General features: G+C 34.4%; 1 protein-coding gene across 2 annotated transcripts in view; it reads right to left on the reverse strand.

The window, feature by feature from the left end:
* LOC134259152 (talin-1-like) overlaps nucleotides 1–20,152 on the reverse strand; it is a 60,454-nt gene extending 40,302 nt beyond the window's left edge. For both annotated transcript variants that reach the window (XM_062741752.1, XM_062741753.1), the window contains exons 1-2: nucleotides 20,055–20,152; nucleotides 15,073–15,130 (exon numbers count right to left, since the gene is read on the reverse strand). The gene's annotated coding sequence lies outside the window, so the exon portion shown is untranslated. The remainder of the gene's footprint in view (nucleotides 1–15,072; nucleotides 15,131–20,054) is intronic.
* Nucleotides 20,153–22,129: the final 1,977 nt, after the last annotated feature.

The raw sequence follows: 22,129 nt of genomic DNA on the forward strand, positions 1-22,129 counted from the left end.
CCGACAATAAAACTACAATAGTATTACCCAGCACTACATCATAACGCAAACCGTCCGACAGTGGCAGAGAAACTACAATACTGGAATCTCATGCTAAAGCCCCTCATTTACATAAATGTCAATTGTTCTATACACAATTAGCATCGGTCCCCAGATAATTACTGGGGACTTGGGTAAATGTCGACTGGGGACGATTTCGCCTGCATCACAAAATTCTTTCATCCTCCATATGGCTATTCCCGCGAGAAATGAAATAAAATCAATGAGACTCAAATACTGCATAATAAAATCATCATTTTGTGAACATCCATTCATAAAAAATCTTGGGAGAGGAATATTTCAATATTTGCTCCATTAGTAATCGGTTTGTTTAACACTTTTATCTGCATTGTTCTCTGAGGCTAGTCCCATCAGTAGCTCTAAAAGAAATGGAATATTCAGCAAATTCCTGGCCTCTCCATAAACAAATACTAACAATGCTATATAGCTCAAAATTTCATGGTAAATTCAGTACGCTCTCCATAAAATCAAATATTCATATACCCCTTCTTCAGCCATCTGGAATTCTTTTCATTCTAAAATTACCGGAACTTATTTTTTTCAGTTCAAATAACTCCCAACACACAAAGCAACTAAAAAAGTTCCAAGCAAAATCCACAATTCTTCAATACATGTAATTTTATTTATCCTCCATCACGAATATGAAAACAAAAGTCAGTGACATATTCTAATATTCATTCCCCACGTCCCGTTCCACATTTTCTCACTAGATATGCAATCCTCAAAATGTTTTTTATCTGCCAAGAAATAAAGGATAATGAAAGTTTTTTTCAAAGAGCTGCATTTAAATACTAGAAATGCACTCATATGCCATCTCTAAGTACCAAGTGGGCGACACTCTATCGTGAGTAGGGCCCGCCTATCGCAGAACTCCGTCACTCGTCAGAGCGGTCCAGCTTACACGGATTGTACAATATGGTTTATTTGTCTCCCTCTCTAACAATGGAGGAATTACGATTGGTCGTTGGAGACCACTTAGAGATAATCATCCCTATAATAGAGGCACACAATTAGCTGAGTAATCACAAAATGTAAGCAGCCAACTGCCGCGATGTGGTGCATTTATAACGGCCCCTGTCACAAAACACAGACTACAGTCTAAACATCTCTGGATTGAGACCATCTTTGGATAAAGAAAAGCTATAGTCCTTATGTATAGATATTGGGTCAAACTTAAATCGACAGATCCAATATACTTCATAACAACACAACTTTTACTAGACAAATGACACTAGATTTCATACTTCGATCCTTGATTCAGTGACTAATTTTACCATCAAGCTGTGGGCAATAATTTCCAGTATCCTGATATAAAGTAACATTTTAATTCATTGCATCACTTGATAAAAATAAACTCAGTAATGCTTCAGCCTGGTATTTGTTAAATATCAATAGTTAATCTTTTGCTACCAAGTTGCTGACGTTCATGTAATAAAATTTCCCTACAATTATATGTCTAACATGTTCTAGGTTTAATTTTTTTCTTTTTTGAATTGAATCACCATAATGAAATATGCAGAAACAAATAGTGAACAGTAATCAAGTTTTGAAGTCCATTAAAAAAATGCAAATTGGGACCTCTTAAAACATTTGAGATGGAATCAGGTGCCATGGAGGAGATAGCTGCCCCAGTGCAGAGCTGCCAACATTCTGAAATGAAAAATAATAAGGCGGGGTCCGGAGACCGCGTAGACCCCCTGCCGCTGAAGATGTTTTGTAAATGGACATGCAATCAGAGCAATTTGGGGCACGTTTCCATTTTGTTTACTTTACTATCTGAAACCGAAACGACAATACAAGCAAGCGTTGTAAGGATGCTGAATATTTGATAATAATAGTAGAAACTGTAGACGGCCAGTTATGAAAATTCCTGTATTATAAACTTTGATCGTGAAAAACCGAAATTGGAAAAATATAGAGAGAAATCGTAAGGCGTATTTTGGACGCTATTTTCATCAGACTTATACGCCAAAATCGTAAGGGTTGGCATCTCTGCCCAGTGTTGACACTCTGATCCCTTCAACTGAACAATTCATAGAAAGATTAAAGATTTGATTCATAAAATAACTCCTGTATTTTAACAATCGGACTTTGAACTTTGTTCATTAGGATGAGTAAAATGTTGGTATCAAGTCACTCATATACAGCTAGTCATATGGTCATCTTTACAAGTACACCATTTCTACTGTAACATATTATATATCTGCAAGGTCCTTGATAATGCGGTTAGTACATAATTACCGTTATAACTGCACACAGTCGCACTGGTAAACACCGTATCAAGAGCAGGTACTTGTCTTAGTTTATTTTCAGCAAACACAAAATAGCATCCCACTTTAATTTCTTTCTACATTGTTTTGGGAACTATTGTTGAGAATGCATATATAATTTATTCTATCTGTTCTTCCTTATTTAGAGGAAAACTCAATTTCAATTGAAAGAGCTTTTACAAATTTTAAAACTCCTAAAAAATTATGCAAACACAGTATTTATTTGTTCAACTGTGAATCAAAGTATATGCCATCTTCTACTCTGAGTATGCAATTACACGAACAGTAAAAGCCTTAATGTTTATTGTTATAAGTGTTTACTTGTATTCTGTAATGTTATCTGCACATTAAATGACAATTATGGGTACTTACACAAAAACACAGAAAACTTACATTAGTGCTACACAACATCATCATAAGCACCCCGAGTCCTTACATCCTAAGATTTCAGTAGAATCAGTACAAGTACCCTGTACAAACACACAGAGAAGGAAGACTTCCTACTATGATAGTCGTGGCTTCCCGGTATTTTTACTTATACATTATCTACATATAAGATATACACAGTATACATTACAAACTGTCCTTACATCGATAGTAAATTTTTTTCCCCTGATCAGATATTTCTGTGAAGTCGTACAGCATGTCACCCAAGGTAAAGGTCAAGGTACAAGGATTACTGTTCTCTTTCCCTATTGTTCAAACAGAAGAGTGACTTCACTATTTTAATAACATTACTCTTCATTAATTCTCCAGTCTTTGATTTGAAATTTTTAGTCTCAAATGACATCATAGAAGAAAATGAGCTCTTCTGATGCAGTATTTGCAGCATCAATGCCAAACACATAATGCCTTTATAACAATTACCCTACATCACAAAAAAAAATATCTCTGTTCTCTAACTCTGTCCTTGAAAACCAAAACAACATTTCCACAAACAACTGTTGTACACTAGTGTGTTCTAAAGAGCAAAAGAGATCACAGCTTCACCATTCTCTCAGTAGTATACACAAAGAACCAGTGTTCTAGATGCAAAGCAAGCTCACAGATTTTCTGTCCTAAACATCATGCCAGTTCAATATTATGCTCCCTTTCTATAAAACACAGAAAGAAATGCTTATATGTACTTATTATAAACCAACTTTTATTCGGGTGCGAGAAATTTTCGTGAGGTTCACTGCGAATATTTCTCACCATGAGTCGGTCCTTAAAGTCTTTGTGTCTATAAACAACAGATGCAAATTAAAAAGTTTTTTTGCAAAAAATTAATTGTTGCGATCAAATTTACCTCTGGTACATAACAAAATAATGTCATCGCGAATAAAAGTTGGTTTACAGTATATAACTGATCATTTCTGCACATTTAAGGGGTTACCAAAAATTTTTTTTTTTTTGCATATAATGATTGGATGTGTCCTAGCTGCATTGACTTTGCTCTGGCTGCTGCATTTGACCTAAATTTACCGAATAAATTAAAATAGAGCATGCCAATTTCCTTGAGATATTAAAGTCATCCATTATAATGACCTAGATTACCTCAATCAAACATGCCATATAACAAGTCTTAAGACATCAAGAATTGGCACTGTATATTGAACGTTTCTTTGGCCAAGTGGGTCTAATGACGTATACATAAAAGTATATTACAGCAAAGTCAAACAATGGACAATGGTATTAAAACTGTTATTCCTAACATCAGCCTCTATAATCTCCCAGTTTATTCAGTATCCAGGATTCATAACTCTGTATACATTGCATGACGGCAGCCAATTACGCTGCGGACATTAGCATTTAAATGGACCAATCAGGGGTCTGGGGTCATTACCCAATATGGTCATTTATCGTGCCTGTTAGTTTGGATTAGTAAACTGATCACATGACGGTCTTGTGACTGTCACATGGCATCAGGGAGACATTACTCAACTTGGCTGGGTTAAAAAAAAGTTCATTTAAATTCCCAATCTCCATAAAATAGAGACCACAAGTTCCATTTCAAAAGTTCATCTTAGGACATTCTTTCAAAGTTTAACAAAATGCATGATAAGCAAAGAGAAAAAATATTAGTTGTGCAAAGTTGTAAGATCAGAACTAAATTTGGCTAGAAAAGGTCCGTTCAAATTTCAAATTTGGCAACATGTGCTGAATTCTACACAATTAAACAGAACACTTCGACCAGATATAGTGCCACGCTGCATCCAAGATAAGCAACAGCACAGAAACCACTCCCCTTAAAACCTCCTATAAATGGCTTTACAAACAACTGAGTACATTAGGGAGTTTGAGTACATTATGAGTTCGGCTCTCTCACTCCAATCAATGTTCATCCTGTGATAAAACTCCTCTTATAAATGGATAACCCGTGTCCCCCCGTCCCTCTCCGACCCTCGATAAAGCCACGTTATCAAATTACCCCCATTAACCACTAAATGTTCCTTTATTTGCCCAATCAATAACAAACTTCAGGCTTTTGTCTTTTTTCCTTTCTCTCTCTCCATCCATTTGTTCAATATTCTCTCCTTCTGAACAATGTACAAGGCAATGTTGTAGCTACTTTTAACCATTCCCTTGAATCTCATAAACTATTTCACAGTTTTAGTTTAGCACTTTGTTTTTTATTGTTTTGTTTTGTTTTTGTTTTTTTTTTGGGGGGGGGGACTATATTTTTTTTCAAATGAAGTACTAAACATGGCAAACAATAAAGACTAATATACAGAGAGTCTCGATTAGCAATTAGTAATAAGGCCCATTTTCAATCTGTCGAAAAGGTCCTGTTTTCTTTGGGTTTTATCTTGATTTGATCATACAGGAACACTGGGCAAAGGTTGGGGTACTTTTATGCAATGAAAAACCCATATATTTGATTTGCCCTTGATATTGAATATGGACACATCTGGAATGTTTTCCCATACTTGGAGGCTGGAATTAGTTGATATATTTAACATCATAATTCCCGGCCAATTGATACCACACAAGCAAAATACTGAGTTCATATTACCCCCTAATTAGGTGAATTCCATTATTTTAGGATTTTTTCTCTTTAATCTGTAAAATCTGGGTAATTGTTGCCCTCTTAATTACATTGGCATTTATTACTAGTATATATTAATGCATTATTGAAAAATTATTAATTATAGAAAATGGAAAAAAGAATATCCAGTACTTTTTTGAAGGAAGTAAATATTGTTCATTGTGCTCCAGAAAAACATATTCTCAGTTCAATGTCAGAACTGTTTTCCATATACAGTACTGTACTGAATGTGTTATCACAAACAAGAGGAAACACCACATTTTTGAATGGGATACAAGTGACTCCTATTTTAAAATCACTTTCAATATGGTGGTGTTAAGAAATAAGAGCAAAAACTTGCTCAGACCTAATCTTGTGCATTATGGTACATTTGTCACAAACTAAGCAATCAAAAAGAATATTTAAGACCAAAATATAACTTTCAATCTTATACAAGTTGTATAGCACTGCTAAATATCTAAAAATAAAAAAATCTTTAGAAATAAATGCAAAATTTTGCCACTTTGAAAAATGACCCTCGGCAGACAAATCAACAACCCTTAAATAAATAATTTTAAACCAGAAGTTTCAAGATATGCCAATCTTGCTTCTCATTAATAAAATACCATAAAACACAACCAAATATCTGACACACACATATTACATAATTCAGTTTTCAAGTCATTTAAATTTGTTGCCACTTTTAACATACCTCCTATCAATCCAGACCTTATGATGGTACGACACACGACCCAATGGACCGCCATCATTTTCCCACTTTTTTTCTGGATGAAGCAGATAGAACAATGCAATCGCACTTAAATGTTTTAAATTTCAGCTCAATCAAAAAAAGCACAAACTGTCGGCAACGTTGTCACATGACACTGGTATGACAGGATGTTTTAAGTGCCAATTTGATATACAAAAAAAATTTAACGGGGTTCCTTAAAGGGAAAAATGCTTTCCACAAATAAATGTCAGCTAGACTTCATCATTTTTTTAACAGAATATCCAGCTGTCTATTGACATTGATTTCTGAAATCTTCGAGACTTGAAAGCAAATTTTTTTCATTTGCACTGATTTCTTCTCCCTCTGGAGTCCCTGAGCCCCCTTAAGGGGCCCCTCAGAATTAATACTGAATGAGATGAGGAGAGACCCACTGTAAGCTTTGACTTCCATACCCAATATAACTACACAGGAAGTGACCTCTTTGTCAGGGGAGACGGTATCCCGATACTTCCCTCTGATCAAAGACGAGCTGTGTGACACAATAATACCCCGCTCAGGAAGGATTAGAAAATCAGGGAGGGGATCTAAGAATTTTAGGGGCCAATTCCTCCGACTTTTTCACAAATTTATGCATTTATTGAAAATCATTTACATGTGAGTTTTTCCAGCATATATTTAACTTTGGCAAATAAAAGTTCAAAACAACAAATTATACTTTTATAATAATTGGTTTATTATCTTGTTGCGGTATGCATTATTTGGCAACTTAAAAAGAAACCTTGTTTCCTAAGGGCCCTATCAATAAAGGTGTAAATTTGAAACCCTTCACTATATGGTGGCAGCTCTCTATGAATGAAAAACTCTTTGACGGGACATAAAACAACATGCATGCCAATACAATCGATCATGATGCATGTTTTAAAAATTTCACACTTTTCTAAATCAAACCTATGGATTAAGTATGTTACCAGCCTTGGTCTTTCACAATATTGGCTAGTTGTTAGCAACTGGGACCTCACTGTACACATTTATGGTTTTCTATCCTCCTGAAGTTCTTTTTTTTGGTCTCTCGAGATCAAAGTCAATATTGGTTACACAAAAAGAATCTTCCCCTATCAAGTGACTGCTGCATATGCTAAGACACAATTATGCCATGTAAACAAAATATGGAGTAAATAACTTCTTTCTACGCAATATTACATCAGTTTCCATCCTCTGTGTCATTATGTCTATCTTTCTGGATTGTTAAGCTATAGTTGACCAAATTCTCAGAAACATTACACAGATACTAACAAGAAAACATTGATGTTTACAACCATCAAATGTCGCCCGGGAAATAAATAAAGTAAACAACTGAAATGAATCTTAATCATGAAATCGCTTCACTATGTGTGAAAAAGGCATGCGTCTAAATGATGGATAGGATAGTCGAAAATATTTTGAAAACTTATAGTTGGATGAAAATCGACCAAAAACGATACCCTTTTTAAACTTTATCAATTCCTCAAGTAAATGTTGGCTGCATAAAATATATATTGAAACTAGAATATATATCGAAACTAGACTCATGCATCACCTACTAGTATTTTCAAGAATGAATTTCACTTTAAATATAAAACACGAACTAAGTAGAGTACGTTTTTATACGATAAGTAAAATTCAATGTTCTAAAAAAAAAAGGGACCTGTCGTTTTTTCGATAGTAAATGATATGCAAATTTTATATATTTAATATAAAAAAACATATATTTTTTTAAAAAATTACTTTATGGAAGTAAATATATTATGTATCTCTTAATTCAAAAAGGGAACGAACATTCTGATTAACAATCTTTTTAATGTTAACAGGTTAAGAAAATGTTTAACTCTGAATAACTTCTCCCACCCCAACCCCCATACACCAATACTTAAACTTATCTGTATAGAGCAGCCCGGTCCTCCGGGCTGCAATAAGGTAAAAAATATCAAAAGGTACTTGTTTCATGTTAATGTACTCCTTGCTAGAAAAAGAACAAGAATACATCTTTTTGAAAAGAGACTATTCTGTTCTGTTTATTGGAATGTTTATAATTTTGATTATGCAAGATACCTGTAACTTGGTAAATGAAATTACTTAAAATATTCTGATGTATGAACTTGACCAATAGAGCTACTAGGAATATAAAGGGACTCAAGCCTGAAAAAAGGCAAAACTTTATGTCTTGTACAAAAAATACTTGTAAGCTTTTTTTGTTCCCTGCATTCATTAACTGTAGCGCAAGGAGCCGTAAGTTGTTCTCCGACTCCAGAGTGAAATCACGTGACTTAAATGATGTTAAATCTAAGTACTAACAGGCAGAGAGTGCTCAAGTCCAGAGGACTTCCTTGTTCCAGTAAAAGATAAATCCCGAGAGACACTTCAGCAGTAAGTGGTCATTACAGACGTTATACAGAACTGCCCACTTACCATACTTACATGTAATTCTATGTAGAGGAGCTCTCCAGTTTTGTTTTGACTGTCTTTTTGGAACATGAGTAATCTACCACTCTAAGCAGACTCAAATTTGTTTTCTTTTCAAAATTTGTAAGTGTTCACTAAGTGGTATCTAGCTGTGTATAACAATTTGACCATATTTACCCCCCTAAGACAAATATTAGGTGCTCCGAGTATAATCTTTAAAACAAAATCAAAGGGTTGGCAGCTTTGCATAGTTCACTCAAATTATCTTCATAATAGAAATATCTTTTTATTTTACCACACCAACACATAGGAAAAAAGGACTTTTCTATAGTATCAGATATGAGAGACAATTCGCAAGATACCAGTAATAATAAAGAACATGTAAAGATCACAAAAGCAACTTTAAACCAATATCCCATAGAGAGACAAAGACAGATAATTTATTCATGATAATAAAAGATAAACCTCTTTCAATATGGCCATCAAATGCTTCTAGGTTTCCATTATAACTTCCAGTGAGTACGATTCGAGTTCCCAGGGACCAGTGTCTGCCTGCCAGCGTCTAAATGTCAACACTCGCTGTGACATTTCACGGACGGGAACCAGCTAACAATTACGGACGACAAAAACTGCTTCTTCTGCGTTTTGTCCCCAGATTTTACTCCTCATTATGTTATTATATATATATATACCAGTAATTGTCTGATGTAAGTGGAGCCATTATGTGTAATTTGGGTGGTAAATAGTGAAGTTGAATCCAAGGTTAAAGTCTATATCTGCATGTATTACCGGCTGCAACAGCAGTATTTTAGCACACATTTAACTACAGCTTTGCATATATATAATTTAATTCTGGTTGTAATGCTGTATTTGATTGGATAAAAAATTTACAATGGGTTGCCTACTTCACAATGACTTTTGTCAAAAAGGTATCAATCCGCCTGACGTTACATTCAAATTTTGTACATTTTTCAAATTGAAGTCATTTTGTTATAACAATCATCTTTTTTTCTTACATCAAATGAATGAAAATTAAATTATAAGCAATGAATTTAATAGCTACCCATTTTACATGGTATAAACTGGGTTGGAATAGTTTACCCTTTTTTATAAACCGCTTCGCAGTTTATAAAGCGTAAACTGCCCCAACCCAGTTTATACTGTATAAAATGGGTAGCTATTAAATTCATTCCTTAAATATCATATGATTTTTCTTTAATTTATCTAGTCCATCAATTTACAATAAGAAATCATAGCAAGGGGTTTGAGGGTTGATGAATGACAGAAAAAATGGGGCATTATGTCATTATAGGCAGGCAGGGGGAGTTCCCAGCCCTGATTCTTGTATAGGGACAACCCAGAAATGGGACCAGTGTCTACAGTATGTACTGCTGATAAATGCATTGTAGATTTTGTTTTATCTGCTCTATGGCTGCCTGATAAAACTGAGAGTTAAAAAGGAAGGAGTATGTTAGGATTTCTTATTGTAAATAAATATTGAAGATCATTTTCTAGCAAGACCTCAGTCAACTCATTCTTATAAAGCTAAACTATGCACTGCAGTAAAACAAGAATATATACAGTATATCCTTTGGGTATAATGATACCGTAGGTTGTAATGTAGTCCATAAAGTGTCCTTGTGTAGAAGATACAGGAGTAGTTATATAACAGCCAAATAATAAAGGACAGGGCATATAAATCTCCTCTACATAACATCAGGTTCATATTCTGTCATTCAGTTTGGCCCTATTTCTACTGTGTCAGTGTGTGGTGTTTATCTATAACTTTGTTTATAAAGACCAATAGTGCATATATTGTTATTTTAACCCAATAACTATTTCTTACTCTCTTGATGAAGGGTTGAACAGCTGCTCAGTTTTGCATCCAAAAGATTTTAAACCCACTCTGAAGGCCCAGATGACCTTAAAATGACCACCAATATCTATGATTGTGTAATATTACATTAATGTGTAATTTAGTTACACACCATCATAATTATATTACATAACATGCAGCCACTACACAGATAATAGTTAACATGTCCCCTTCCAATGTGTGTCCTTGTCAAATGCAGAGTCAGAATCTTAACAATGATCACCCTGATCACCCCTTGAAAAATACATGGTACATTCCTCCACAATGACCTGACCTCCCCTTTATAAGATTTACATAGAATATTCACTAATTATCTAAACATTATGTTTTATTAATATCTAATATCTTAGAACTGCTGTTATCTTTATAGAACACATTTTATTATTACTATACCAGATATACATAGAGAGCCTAGCTGGGCTTCATTCATCTATCATGCTAGACAAGATTAGATAAACAGTGTATACACTGTGTGATATCTTTTAAATTGTGAAATATACATGTGCTAACATATGTTTTAAAAGATATATTCCACAAGCCTGATATTTATACATCAGTTACCCCCCCCCCCTTTAAGGAAGAATGAGGAAATTGCATGAAATATATATAGAGAGAGAGCAATATGGCATTGAATACTTTTAGAATTAAAAAAAAATTACATATTAGAAATGTTGTCTAATTGTGCAAGGAAGTAAAGCAGCTATAAGGAAAATCATGTACTATTTCCCTACCTCTTTACCTGTGTCTTTATCATAGTTTATGGAAATCCCCTATATATCACCTTTACTTTCATTTTCACTTTATGAATAGAAGTATTGATTTAGAGAATTCTATTTTAACCACATGGAAATCTGTACTTTCAGTATTCAATGCAGGCATAGGGGGGTGAGGTCACAACCTTAAAACAATTACCGGTAACCATGTCTATGCTGTGGTGATCTTTATCAGCTATTGAGATCTTTTTCTTTCAATTTACTTAAAGGGGAATATTCAGAGGTAATACATTATACATTGTCAAGTTTTATCTTTTTCCCTAAAGGAGTGTTTTAAAACATAATAAAAGGAAACTTGGATCCACTCCTCAGTAGGTTATCAATATATACACCTATAAATCTCAGTGCCTGATCTTCTCCTAGTATCACATCTGTCAGAGTCTATTACACATAACTACTAGGCCTGCTGAAACAATGAGCCCCTATACATATCACCAGCATTGGCAACTTAATTAAGGTAGACATGTTGTAATGCACCATTCAAAAACTTCCCACAACAGTCAACTTTATCAAGGATAAACATCTCTCTCTCTCTCTCTCTCTCTCTCTCTCTCTCTCTCTCTCTCTCTCTCTCTCTCTCTCTCTCTCTCTCTCTTCAACAAAACCATACTAGATATAAACCTTAGTTTGAATTCTCCCCCTCCCACCATTTCAAAAAGCTTTCACACTCTCTCTCTCTTGATCTCTCTCCATTTTGCTGAATCTACATGGAATATTTCAACAGTTACTTGCCAACACACACACCCCTCTATTACTGACAGGAAATGCATCATTCACCCAAAGAGTAATTTTCTGTACCCCCAAAATTTTTTAACCATGTGATCTTCAAATCACACTATACTACAAAATGACAAGCCCTTACCTATTAAGCCTAGATGGAGTCCTGGGTGTACTTAATAAACACTACATACTGCTATGATCCACACAAAACAACAGATTCTGAATCAGAGCGTAATGAATCAGCAGCCCTTAGCTTCCACGTTTTTGTCTTATCACCTTCCTGGCTTCTGTGTTGAGTTAATTACGTTATAAATCCCGGTAAAAAACATCAATTACAAGGTGTTCCTGTCTCTGTTTGTTTGTCAGTATGTCTATCCTGTGGTTTCACTTTCACTTTGATAACAACACACAAACTTCAGCCCCAGTTGTAAGAAATATTAACCCTGAATCAATCACTTCCTATATCTAGTTCCTGTTTATCCCCAGATCTACACAGAGGGGGCAAGTCTTACAGGGGATGTCTCAAAACCATCAAAATACAACTAAGTCTGTCCATCAAGAAAATTCCCCTTGGAATAAGTTTGACTTTTATTGTAAAACTTGTGGCATTATCATTTTAATGCCTAATTTTCAGTTATAAAACTATGACATAATATTTTTGGCGTTTTTTAAGTGAACCAAGTAGTTGGGGCAAGGTTTTACGGAAATGGTTAAACGGACGAAGTATGCGTGGAATTTTTTTTCTACAATGGCGAAAATTACTCCACTTCAAGCCATGTCCCTTTGCTTGGTAAATATAAGAAGTTTTACATGAAGGAATAAGTAGGTACACTTAACACTGGTTTAATCCTTACCAGAAGAATCAAGTATCCCTTAGGAGAGGACAGAGTTTGTATGACAAAGTGTTCATGACAAATGCATTTTACAAGCCTAAGCATTCATAGGGTCAACATCTCTACACATAAGCAGCTGTAATGTTATAAAATTTATTTATGTTATATATTACAGACCATTTTGCCTAAGATAAACTACAAATTAAACATTTTTCTTTACTTTTGATTAGGGTTAAAATTTGCAGATGAACTTTTGCAGCTTATTACTTGACATATCAAAAGCAGATGCTCATCTATTACAGATAGTTTAAAAGTACATCATTGAGAGAGTTAAATTAGCAAGACACAGGTTCCCGAGGCCAGGGAAATTTCCCAAGGCAAAGTCAAGGGGAAAATCCAGATGCAGGGGAACCTGAAATATTGCAAATCCCTCAATGATATATTTTTTAACGGTTTGTTCATTCAGATATAAGTAATTAGAAGCAGGGATTAGCTCACTAGACTTGAACAGGCATAATGGGAATGAGTACATTCACCTCAACTTCTAAGAGTTTGTCACGTCAACATCAATCAAATTTTAAGAAATCTTCCCAAAACCTTATTTTATAAGGACAGCCCCTTCCCCCTTCAAAATTAAATCTTCCAGAGGGGTGGGGTGGGGTGAGAGGGGGGGGGACGAGTATTAGAAGCCCCTCCTCCCTTACACTGTTAAGTGGGAATGGTGCAGTCTTCGTACACATGGAGCACTAGGAACTGAAGCAGGATCACACATGAAAGAGTTGGAAGTCAGGCATATAATTATAGGCAGCCACTGTAAACAGGAGAAGATTAATGAAGCCAGCTCACTTCTGTGAGTCAGGGAGAGAGACATGTAGAGGGGGGGATTCACAGAGAGATGGGGAGGGTTTAATTAATTAATTACTGGCTCACAGACAGGATCTGAAGGAATGCACAATCTGTAGGTTTTGTTTTTGAATGTTGGCATTTACTGTAAATAGATTTCCATAAAACACAGAAGTTATAGAAATATCATGGTTAAATGAGCTAGAACAGGGAAAAATATTATCAAGATCATAGATAACTGCAGGAAAGGGTCAATTGAAAATGTTACACATATCAAATTTTATGTTCAATCTCTGAATTCAAGTCAGGGGCTGATGTATCTTGTATGAAAGGTCATTCACTTTACGGAGGAGCTCAAGAAATGATTCAAAGGCTGTTTTTAATTGCAAAGCATACATTGATGTTTGAACAATGTTATTTCAAAGACCAAATATCCTCCAGAAAATCTATATAATAATTTTTTATGAATCTGAGTGAGTAACAATCATCATATTACAGTACATGAGTGACCTCTATTTGTCACTGAGATCAATACCTGAGAGTTATCTTCCCCTGTTATTCAGATCACTTCCTGGAATCTGTGACCTCAGTCAATACTAACTCAATATCTACTCATCTAAACAAAACTGGACAGGGCGTGAACTCAGAATCTCTGTCAATACCTACTCAATATCTACTCATCTAAACAAAACTGGATAGTGGACAGGACATGAACTCAGTGTTTTATTTTTCTTTTATTCTTATGTTTACTGATATGTTGAGGTGCTTAATTTGGGAGGGAAGGGAAGGGGTGGTGGTGCATGACACATCCTGCCTGTACTAAGGCCCTCTCATCAGTTTAACCATACTTTGAAATGCGAGAGGAGGGGGGACATAAACCTAATCCAGACAGGGCATACAAAACACCAGGCAGATGCTAACATGTACAGTAACACAATTTAAACTTATGTCCAGCATCCTTCAGACCACAAATAAATTACTTTGGACCATCCTGTTGTACTTCACTCCTTCACTGGACATAATATTAAAGTACATGTACATCCTTTATTATGGGATGCTATGTTGTTCAATGTTTGTAAATTGCCTACTGTTCCTGTTACATCACAATCCAACTGACCATACTGTATATTAGTGTATCATCAAAAGAACTGTCAGTGTTACCTTCTAATTGCAGTATAAATCTGAAATAATCTATTGATACTCTCTCTCTCTCTTCTCTCTCTCTGCATCTCAGTGAGCCGTAGTTAGTCCATACTTGGTTATGGTACCCCTGACAAACTCCATTTGATATTTTAAGGATCGACTTCAGCAATTGGTGATTTTCAGCTTGGGAAGCGTTCTATACATGTACAGGTCAACAGTTTCTCTTCTAATCCAGAACTGAGATCCCTCCCTGCTCAATGGCCCTGAGTGCCATGTATAGGCAAATATATTTGCAGCTCTCCACCGGCAAGTGGTAGAATCTTCACATGAGTGAAAATTTCTTGAGAGGGACGTTAAACAACAAACAAACAAACTCACCTGTTACATGGTCTTTATTCTGTTACTCAGCCTTCTCTTTATTGTTCATGGAGCCAGCCTACAAAATTTACAAGTCACGATAAAAATTTGTCATTTCCTTAAACACACTATCTACCTTATATAGAATACATCTTGTATAGGACACACTTTTAAAGCAGAGCTATATATCTAAAATCTAAGAAATTGTTTTTTGTGGTAGTACTGAGTATATAACACAGGACTTTCAATAAGGGGTGATAGGTGATTTATAGCCGTTTCAATAATTGGAATTCACTGCATCAAATTTCATATTAAGTGGCAAAATAAGCAACTGGAAATAATTTTTAAACAGCCTATGCAAATGGATAAATTCACCTCTTTATTTCAATAATTATTTACCAAACACTCTGGTCAACTTTAACTCTTCTGCTCTATATGGATATACAAGCACTATATTGAACTTAGTGTATTGCAGCTAATACCATCACTTTTCAAATGTATTTTACAAATTTTAATTTAGCCTGTCCACAAGATATTGTTTTTTACTTTTGATACTTTCCCCTATTGACATTGGTCAGACAAAGTTAATTGGTCTTCTCCTAATCCAATCAAGTGTTATATATAGTCATTACACGCTCCACTGACCATCACAAAGATAATCTTCACGGGGACCGATCAGCCATGAATAATCTATAGCCTGTCTGTCTACTGGTCAGTTAGGCCTGTCTATCACACCTGTGTATTGATTTACCTGTAATCTACAGACAGGTAATCAGGTTAACACAGGTGTTAAGTGTGTATTGTATCTCAGGTGTTAAATGTCACAGGGTTATCTGAGGTGATCTTTTCAGAATATAATTAGTTTTAAAAACATTATGAACAACAATAAACACTGCTTTCTAAGACAATCCAGACCTCTCTTATTATTTCAATATAACAGTCAGAGCATTCTACCTATACCCACTGCATTAAGGTCAAGTGATACATTCTTCCAAAATATATAATTTTTCCCAAGAATTAGGCACTGAAGTTCTCTTTCTTTAAGAAACTTGCTCACAAAAAATTGGGATACTTTAACAGGTATTTCTGGGAGGATGGTAATTCCCATATAATTCTACAGGAAAAACTTTAGTAGACCAATATATCACATTTTATGGTTCATGTAATTTTCAAAACATTTTAAAAATGGTTTTGAAACAAGAAGAAAAATGAAAGAGTTTTGTATACAAGTATTATGAAGAGATGCAAATTCAGATATTTTAAGTTAAGGACTGCATTATAGACTATATAACCCCTCCCACATAATCTCTGCATACTTCCATAATAGAGAAATTCCTAGACCTAAGTTAATCTCTTTATAACAACCCAGCCTCTATTACTGCCTTGTCTGTGAAGGTCTTTGTCTCTCTCGTTTTATTATCATTTTTCTCTATAATATGAAGCAGTCAGAATTCCACCCATCATATTTATCTGACTTTATATCAATGTCCACCTCATAAATTATAGCCGTAATGGATCATATAAAAACATATAGACAACGTACAGGATATACATAGCCATATCAGAATGCATTAGCACGTAATCAGATATAACCAGTATAAACTTTACGAGGGCAGGCTATTTTATACATGGGATACATCTTCCTAGCTTATAGCAGGGCTTAAGACCTAAGGGGAACGTTTTACCGAGGAAAAACGAGACCCAAATCTACTCGGCTATGAATTTTTCATAAGTCAATTTGAAAAATGACATGAGCCATATATAGTGATGTAAATGAGGTAGTGATACCGGGGCCATGGTTAGGGTTATTAGCATAATCCTATGCAGGATCAATATCCAACCCACCTCTGTTATACAAATAGTACTACAGGAATTGTAAAAGCAGAATTTTATATTTCTTGAGAATAAAATTTTGTCTACATTTTGTCGCTAACAATTATCAGCAAAAACTAAAATTTTTATACGACTACCGGTATATACTGAAAAGGGTTGCTTTGGAAACAATGTAAATTTAATAGTGCCCAAGGGAAGTTTTGCTCCTACCAGGTATATTATTATATATCTAAACTGATTAAGAAGATCTGCTGCTCATTTACCAGTACTTAATAAATTAAAATATAGGTATAAATAAATCCAGTGATAAAATTTCTGAGACAGCAAAAAAAAATTTTTTTAAAGAAAATAGGTCAATATAAAAGGTTATATTTAATCAGGAACATTAATCAAAATTCTAATGTTATAACATTTTATGATTTTGGGAGGAGTCTAAAAAAACAAATCTTCTACTGTAAGATATTTCAGATCCCACTTTGTTGCTGTAACACAGCGTGATTTGTAATATCTAATGCTTACCTTTGCTTCCCTATATTTAAAAAAGTTTCTCATTTCTAAATCTACATATCCACAACAACACAAAAATGACACCAATACAAAAATATCCCTGACTTGGTTTATTTATTTCCTGAATGAAAAATATATTTTACATCCTGACCTACAATGTACAAGTTTTTCAAAGTGTAAGATTTCCTTTTTTATTTTGAAACAGAACACAATAAATATATCATAACAATGAACAGTAAGATCTCTTTTATATTGTCCAGAGAAGACAAAATAAGAATTTCCACAGTGTAGGATTCTATGCCCCTATGCTCTCAGTTTTTGCCTCTATTTCAAATTGGCCCTTTCATTAAAATAAACTGCCTTTGAGATGTATATTTTCAAAAATTATTGCCTTCATTTTTACTTTCTTCAAATTAAATTCTTCTACATTCTATTTGCCCTTTTCATCACTTACTTGCTCTCTCTTATTTATAACTATTGCCCTTATTTTGGCCTTGTCAGTCTACAAGACTAACGTGATACCCCCCCCCCCCCCCCACATAAGTGTGGGAGGTGGGGGGAAATATTGTGTTAGTCTTATAAACTTATAACTTATGTGGGCATCATTTCTGTACAACCTCAACAGCCTGTATTGCTGTTAAGAATATCAAGGAATATTGCTCTTTTTGCCATACTTGATGTAGACTTTCAAGAAAGAATATTACCCTTTAAATATATTGGCCTCCTTGCTGTATATTACCAAACAACATTGGCCCTGCGTCTTTTTCTCCCCTGCTATGTATGGTAATGTAATTCTGACATAAGACGTCTAATCCCCTCTCTTCCTTCAGAACTCTATCTATCTGTGATTCTGTCATTACATGTAAGCCCTCTCTCTGATTGTCTATACACAGCAGTGCTAGGATAGGCAGACAACTGACCCTGTCAGCGGAAAAGTCAGAAAATAAACCGTTCCTTTGAGGCTTATTTCTGTTTTATCCTCTGAGGAACAGCTGCATTCAACAGATATTATTTCTTGAATTCATTTACCAAAAATATAGAATAAGAAGACATTCCCTTCTCTACTTTACAATTAGAACAACATACTTTTTTTAATGCAAATGATAAAAGTATCATTGAAAAGGGAGAGGGAGGGGGGGGGGCTTTAAAGTCTCTAGTTGAAAAAAGATGCCTATGTCCCCACAACAAAAAAAGTATCAACAATATTAGCACATACAGCCATCAAACTTTTTATCCAACAATAAATAAATTTCACCACTTGCTTTCCCTGTTAAACAGACTTGTCATTTAGTATAGAGTGGATTAGAGGTCGTTAGACATTGTTTATTTTCCCCCTCTGCCTTCCGTAAGCTAACATCAAACAATGAACTCTTTGTGGTCCCCGACTCCTACAAAGTACTGCTTTATTTTCAAGTGTGAGGAATTTCCGCTACCTCTCGGATGAAAACGCTGTGATAACATGATGGAGCAACAAGTTTTATAACCATATTGTGTGTAGTAATGACCAAGTGAAAAAAAATACAATGTTAAATATTTTGGTATTTAACAATACAGATGTTTGAACTATATTGGAACACATACTGCATCTGCTTGTTCTTGTGGAAAGCATGGGGGGTTAAAATGTTTGAGGTCAGAGAAGATCATTCTATGGTATTGGTTATAAAAATTCCATAAATAAACTTTTTGTGCACCTTTCCATTTCAGAATTGCAAACTACATGAAAAAAAAATTCCCCACTGAATGAACTAGGACCCACTGGGTGTAATATCAGACAGTCAGGTCATCATCATGGTACCCTCATAACGGCACAGAGACTCAAAATAGACTAACACATGAATGACGGTTTGCACTCACTAACCAGAATTACAGACAACAGGGCACCGCAGTGACAGTTTGAAATCCAAACCAAAAATACAACTACAGGGCAATGTCCATGATATTTATTTATCTGTCTGCATTTCTTTCACCCAGTATCTGAGGTCACATTTTTTTCTCTTTCATAAATTTTGCTGCTAGTTTGGTTGAATTTAAGGGAAAAAATAATTTTAAAACGTTAAAGAAAAATATTTCAAAAGATTATAGGTATATTGTGAGATACAAATATAAAAGAAAAGCAGCAATATCTTTATATATTGTGAATGTGTCTCTGTCATTACTCATTTTTTTCTAAAAATTACAAAAAAAATAACATACATCCAAGTTGTTAATATTACAAAAAAAAACTTTTAATTGCACTTTGAATTTAGTTTAAACTCAGAAATTAAATACTATAAACAGTACACCTGAAAAACTAAGCATGTACACTTAAAATTGCACGGAGTTGTTTCCCTTTGTACACACCAGTGTTGTCTGCGAAAAAACTTCCGAAACACCTCTATACAAACCATGTTTATAAAAGTACTTATTTATTTGGATTCTAAGAGTTTATATAAGACGTATGATGGGCCTTTAGGACACAATGTATACGATACATGCTTCACTAAAATTTCGATACCAAATTGGGGATAATGCATTCACCAGCATCCGACAAAACGATGCAGTTATGAATATCTGAAAATGGCTTGTGCGTAGACAGCTTATAATTTTCTTTAAGAATTATGAATTATGGGGCTTATAGTTTTGGAACTTTTATTGCTGCTTGATAAACTTTATGCCGTACATACCTCAATCCGCTCAAATTCTCAAATGAGTTTTTGGCACACCCTCAATAGCGAGGCAATATGGCGGAGAATTCGTGACGTCACACCGGAAATAAACAAACCCTGCATATTTTACTTTCGTTTTGCTTTTTTGTTGTTGACAGTTTTACACGAGTGGGTGTTATGGATAGCACTGTAAAACATACCCATAAATGGAAGTGATGTGTATATTAAATTAACGGAGAAGTATAAAATACTTTGATAAGCTTAAACCTTTCTCGTTATTATTTATTTAAACATATTGCCAGCTCATTCTGCCATGTCGATCTACAGCATGTTCAAAACACTGTGAAAGTAATGTGTGTACAGGTAAATACTCAGAACTCACATTCCTCACTGATTATCACCAGAGAATTCTTTTTTCAGGGAAAAAATATGCACCTACACATTTTTTTTTAAATGTCGGTTTATTTGATTTTTTTTTTCGTAGAATTATTAATGATCCCCTATGTATAGGTCTACTTGAACTTATTGTGAAATATAAGGTAAATTCAACATGTTCGAAGCCCCCAGCCCCCAAGAAGGGAAGAATTTATTCAAAAATAAAATATTTCAGAGAAAAAAAATCTTGGGATTTATTTCACAACTTGTATATGAGAAACAAACGAACCCTAGTTTTTTAGAAATAAGATACGAAAACCGAACCTCTGCTCCATATATATGTAACTACATGTAAATCCAAGTAGAAGCCGCAAGAATTATTACTGGTCTGAGAGTAAATTCTTGAAGATCTAATCTATACGACGAACTCTGCTGGGAGCCATTATATCAGAGAAGAACAAACCATAAACTAATATTATTTTATAAAATGTTCCATGGTATTGCCCCTAATTATCTTAACGAATTATTACAGCCCTTCCAACCAGTGCAAACTCTTACAGTTTGAGATCAGATGGTAATAATCTTTCTTTTACTATGAAAGTTTTATTCCTTCAACCATAAAACTGTGGAATAATCTTATTTGATGTGAGAAAAACCTTCTTTATCAATTTTTAAGTCAAAAATAAACCAACCTTCTAGCAGTTGTAAATACTTCAACTATGGTAGCAGAAATGAGAATATACTTCATTGTCAAGACGTAATAAAGCTAGTAATCTTAATGCACACCTAAAAAATCATTATATAATAGCCGATGCATCCTGTCCGAAGTGTAATTACCACTTTTTTATGGATTGTCCAGCATATAGCATTCAAAGAAACAAACTAAGAAAAAACTGAAATGAGCTTGATGTACCTTATGATCTAAAAATTCTTTTACAAGGGAGTTCGGAGTATTCGTTCCAAACGAACCTCAATATTATAAAAAATGTACAGTTGTACATGAATATATCAAGTTAACAAAACGTTTTTAAGCGCATTCTTCTTTTTTTTTATATGCATTTTTGTCATTTTATACATGTTTATATTTGTTATGCTTATTTTGATCTGGATCTGTGCGAGTCAGGGTGTGGTTGCGTGTGTGAGGGTGTGTGTGAATGCGTATGGAAAACTAAATATGCATTGTTAATATATACTCTGTTCATTGTATTGTAACCTTGACCTGTATACCTATAGGCTTAAGCCCAATCTATTCAGTTTACTGAATAAATATTGTTTAAATCAACTACATGTACTTTAATAATATTAATTGTGCATTACATGTACATCCACATCTATAAAATGGAAAACCTAAATATGGAGATGGAAATCAGTGTGAAATTAAAATTGAATAAATGAATTCAATTAATATGAAGAACATAGAATTCCTATTAGAATCTTGATATCAAAGGGTGCTTGAATTTCCCATTGACAGTATCTAGTTTGTAATATCTGGAGCTAGGCTGGGTCTCGACTTCTAAAAATCTATTGGGAATTATTGTGCCCATTTATTATAGCAGACGCGGTTTTATATTCTCATAAAGCAGAATTTATTTTAAAATTTTCAAAATAAAATTTAAAGGTTTTTTGCTGTGCATATGGCCTTTAATTCGACATTAAGATAGAATTTCAGTGATAGTCTAATCTTAATAAACTCGAAATATAACTACAATGCAGAGTCT

Source organism: Saccostrea cucullata, unplaced genomic scaffold (assembly GCF_032062105.1).
Source record: "Saccostrea cucullata isolate Sc308-1 unplaced genomic scaffold, CSIRO_AGI_Scuc_v1 ctg2064, whole genome shotgun sequence".
NCBI classification, from domain to species: domain Eukaryota; kingdom Metazoa; phylum Mollusca; class Bivalvia; order Ostreida; family Ostreidae; genus Saccostrea; species Saccostrea cuccullata.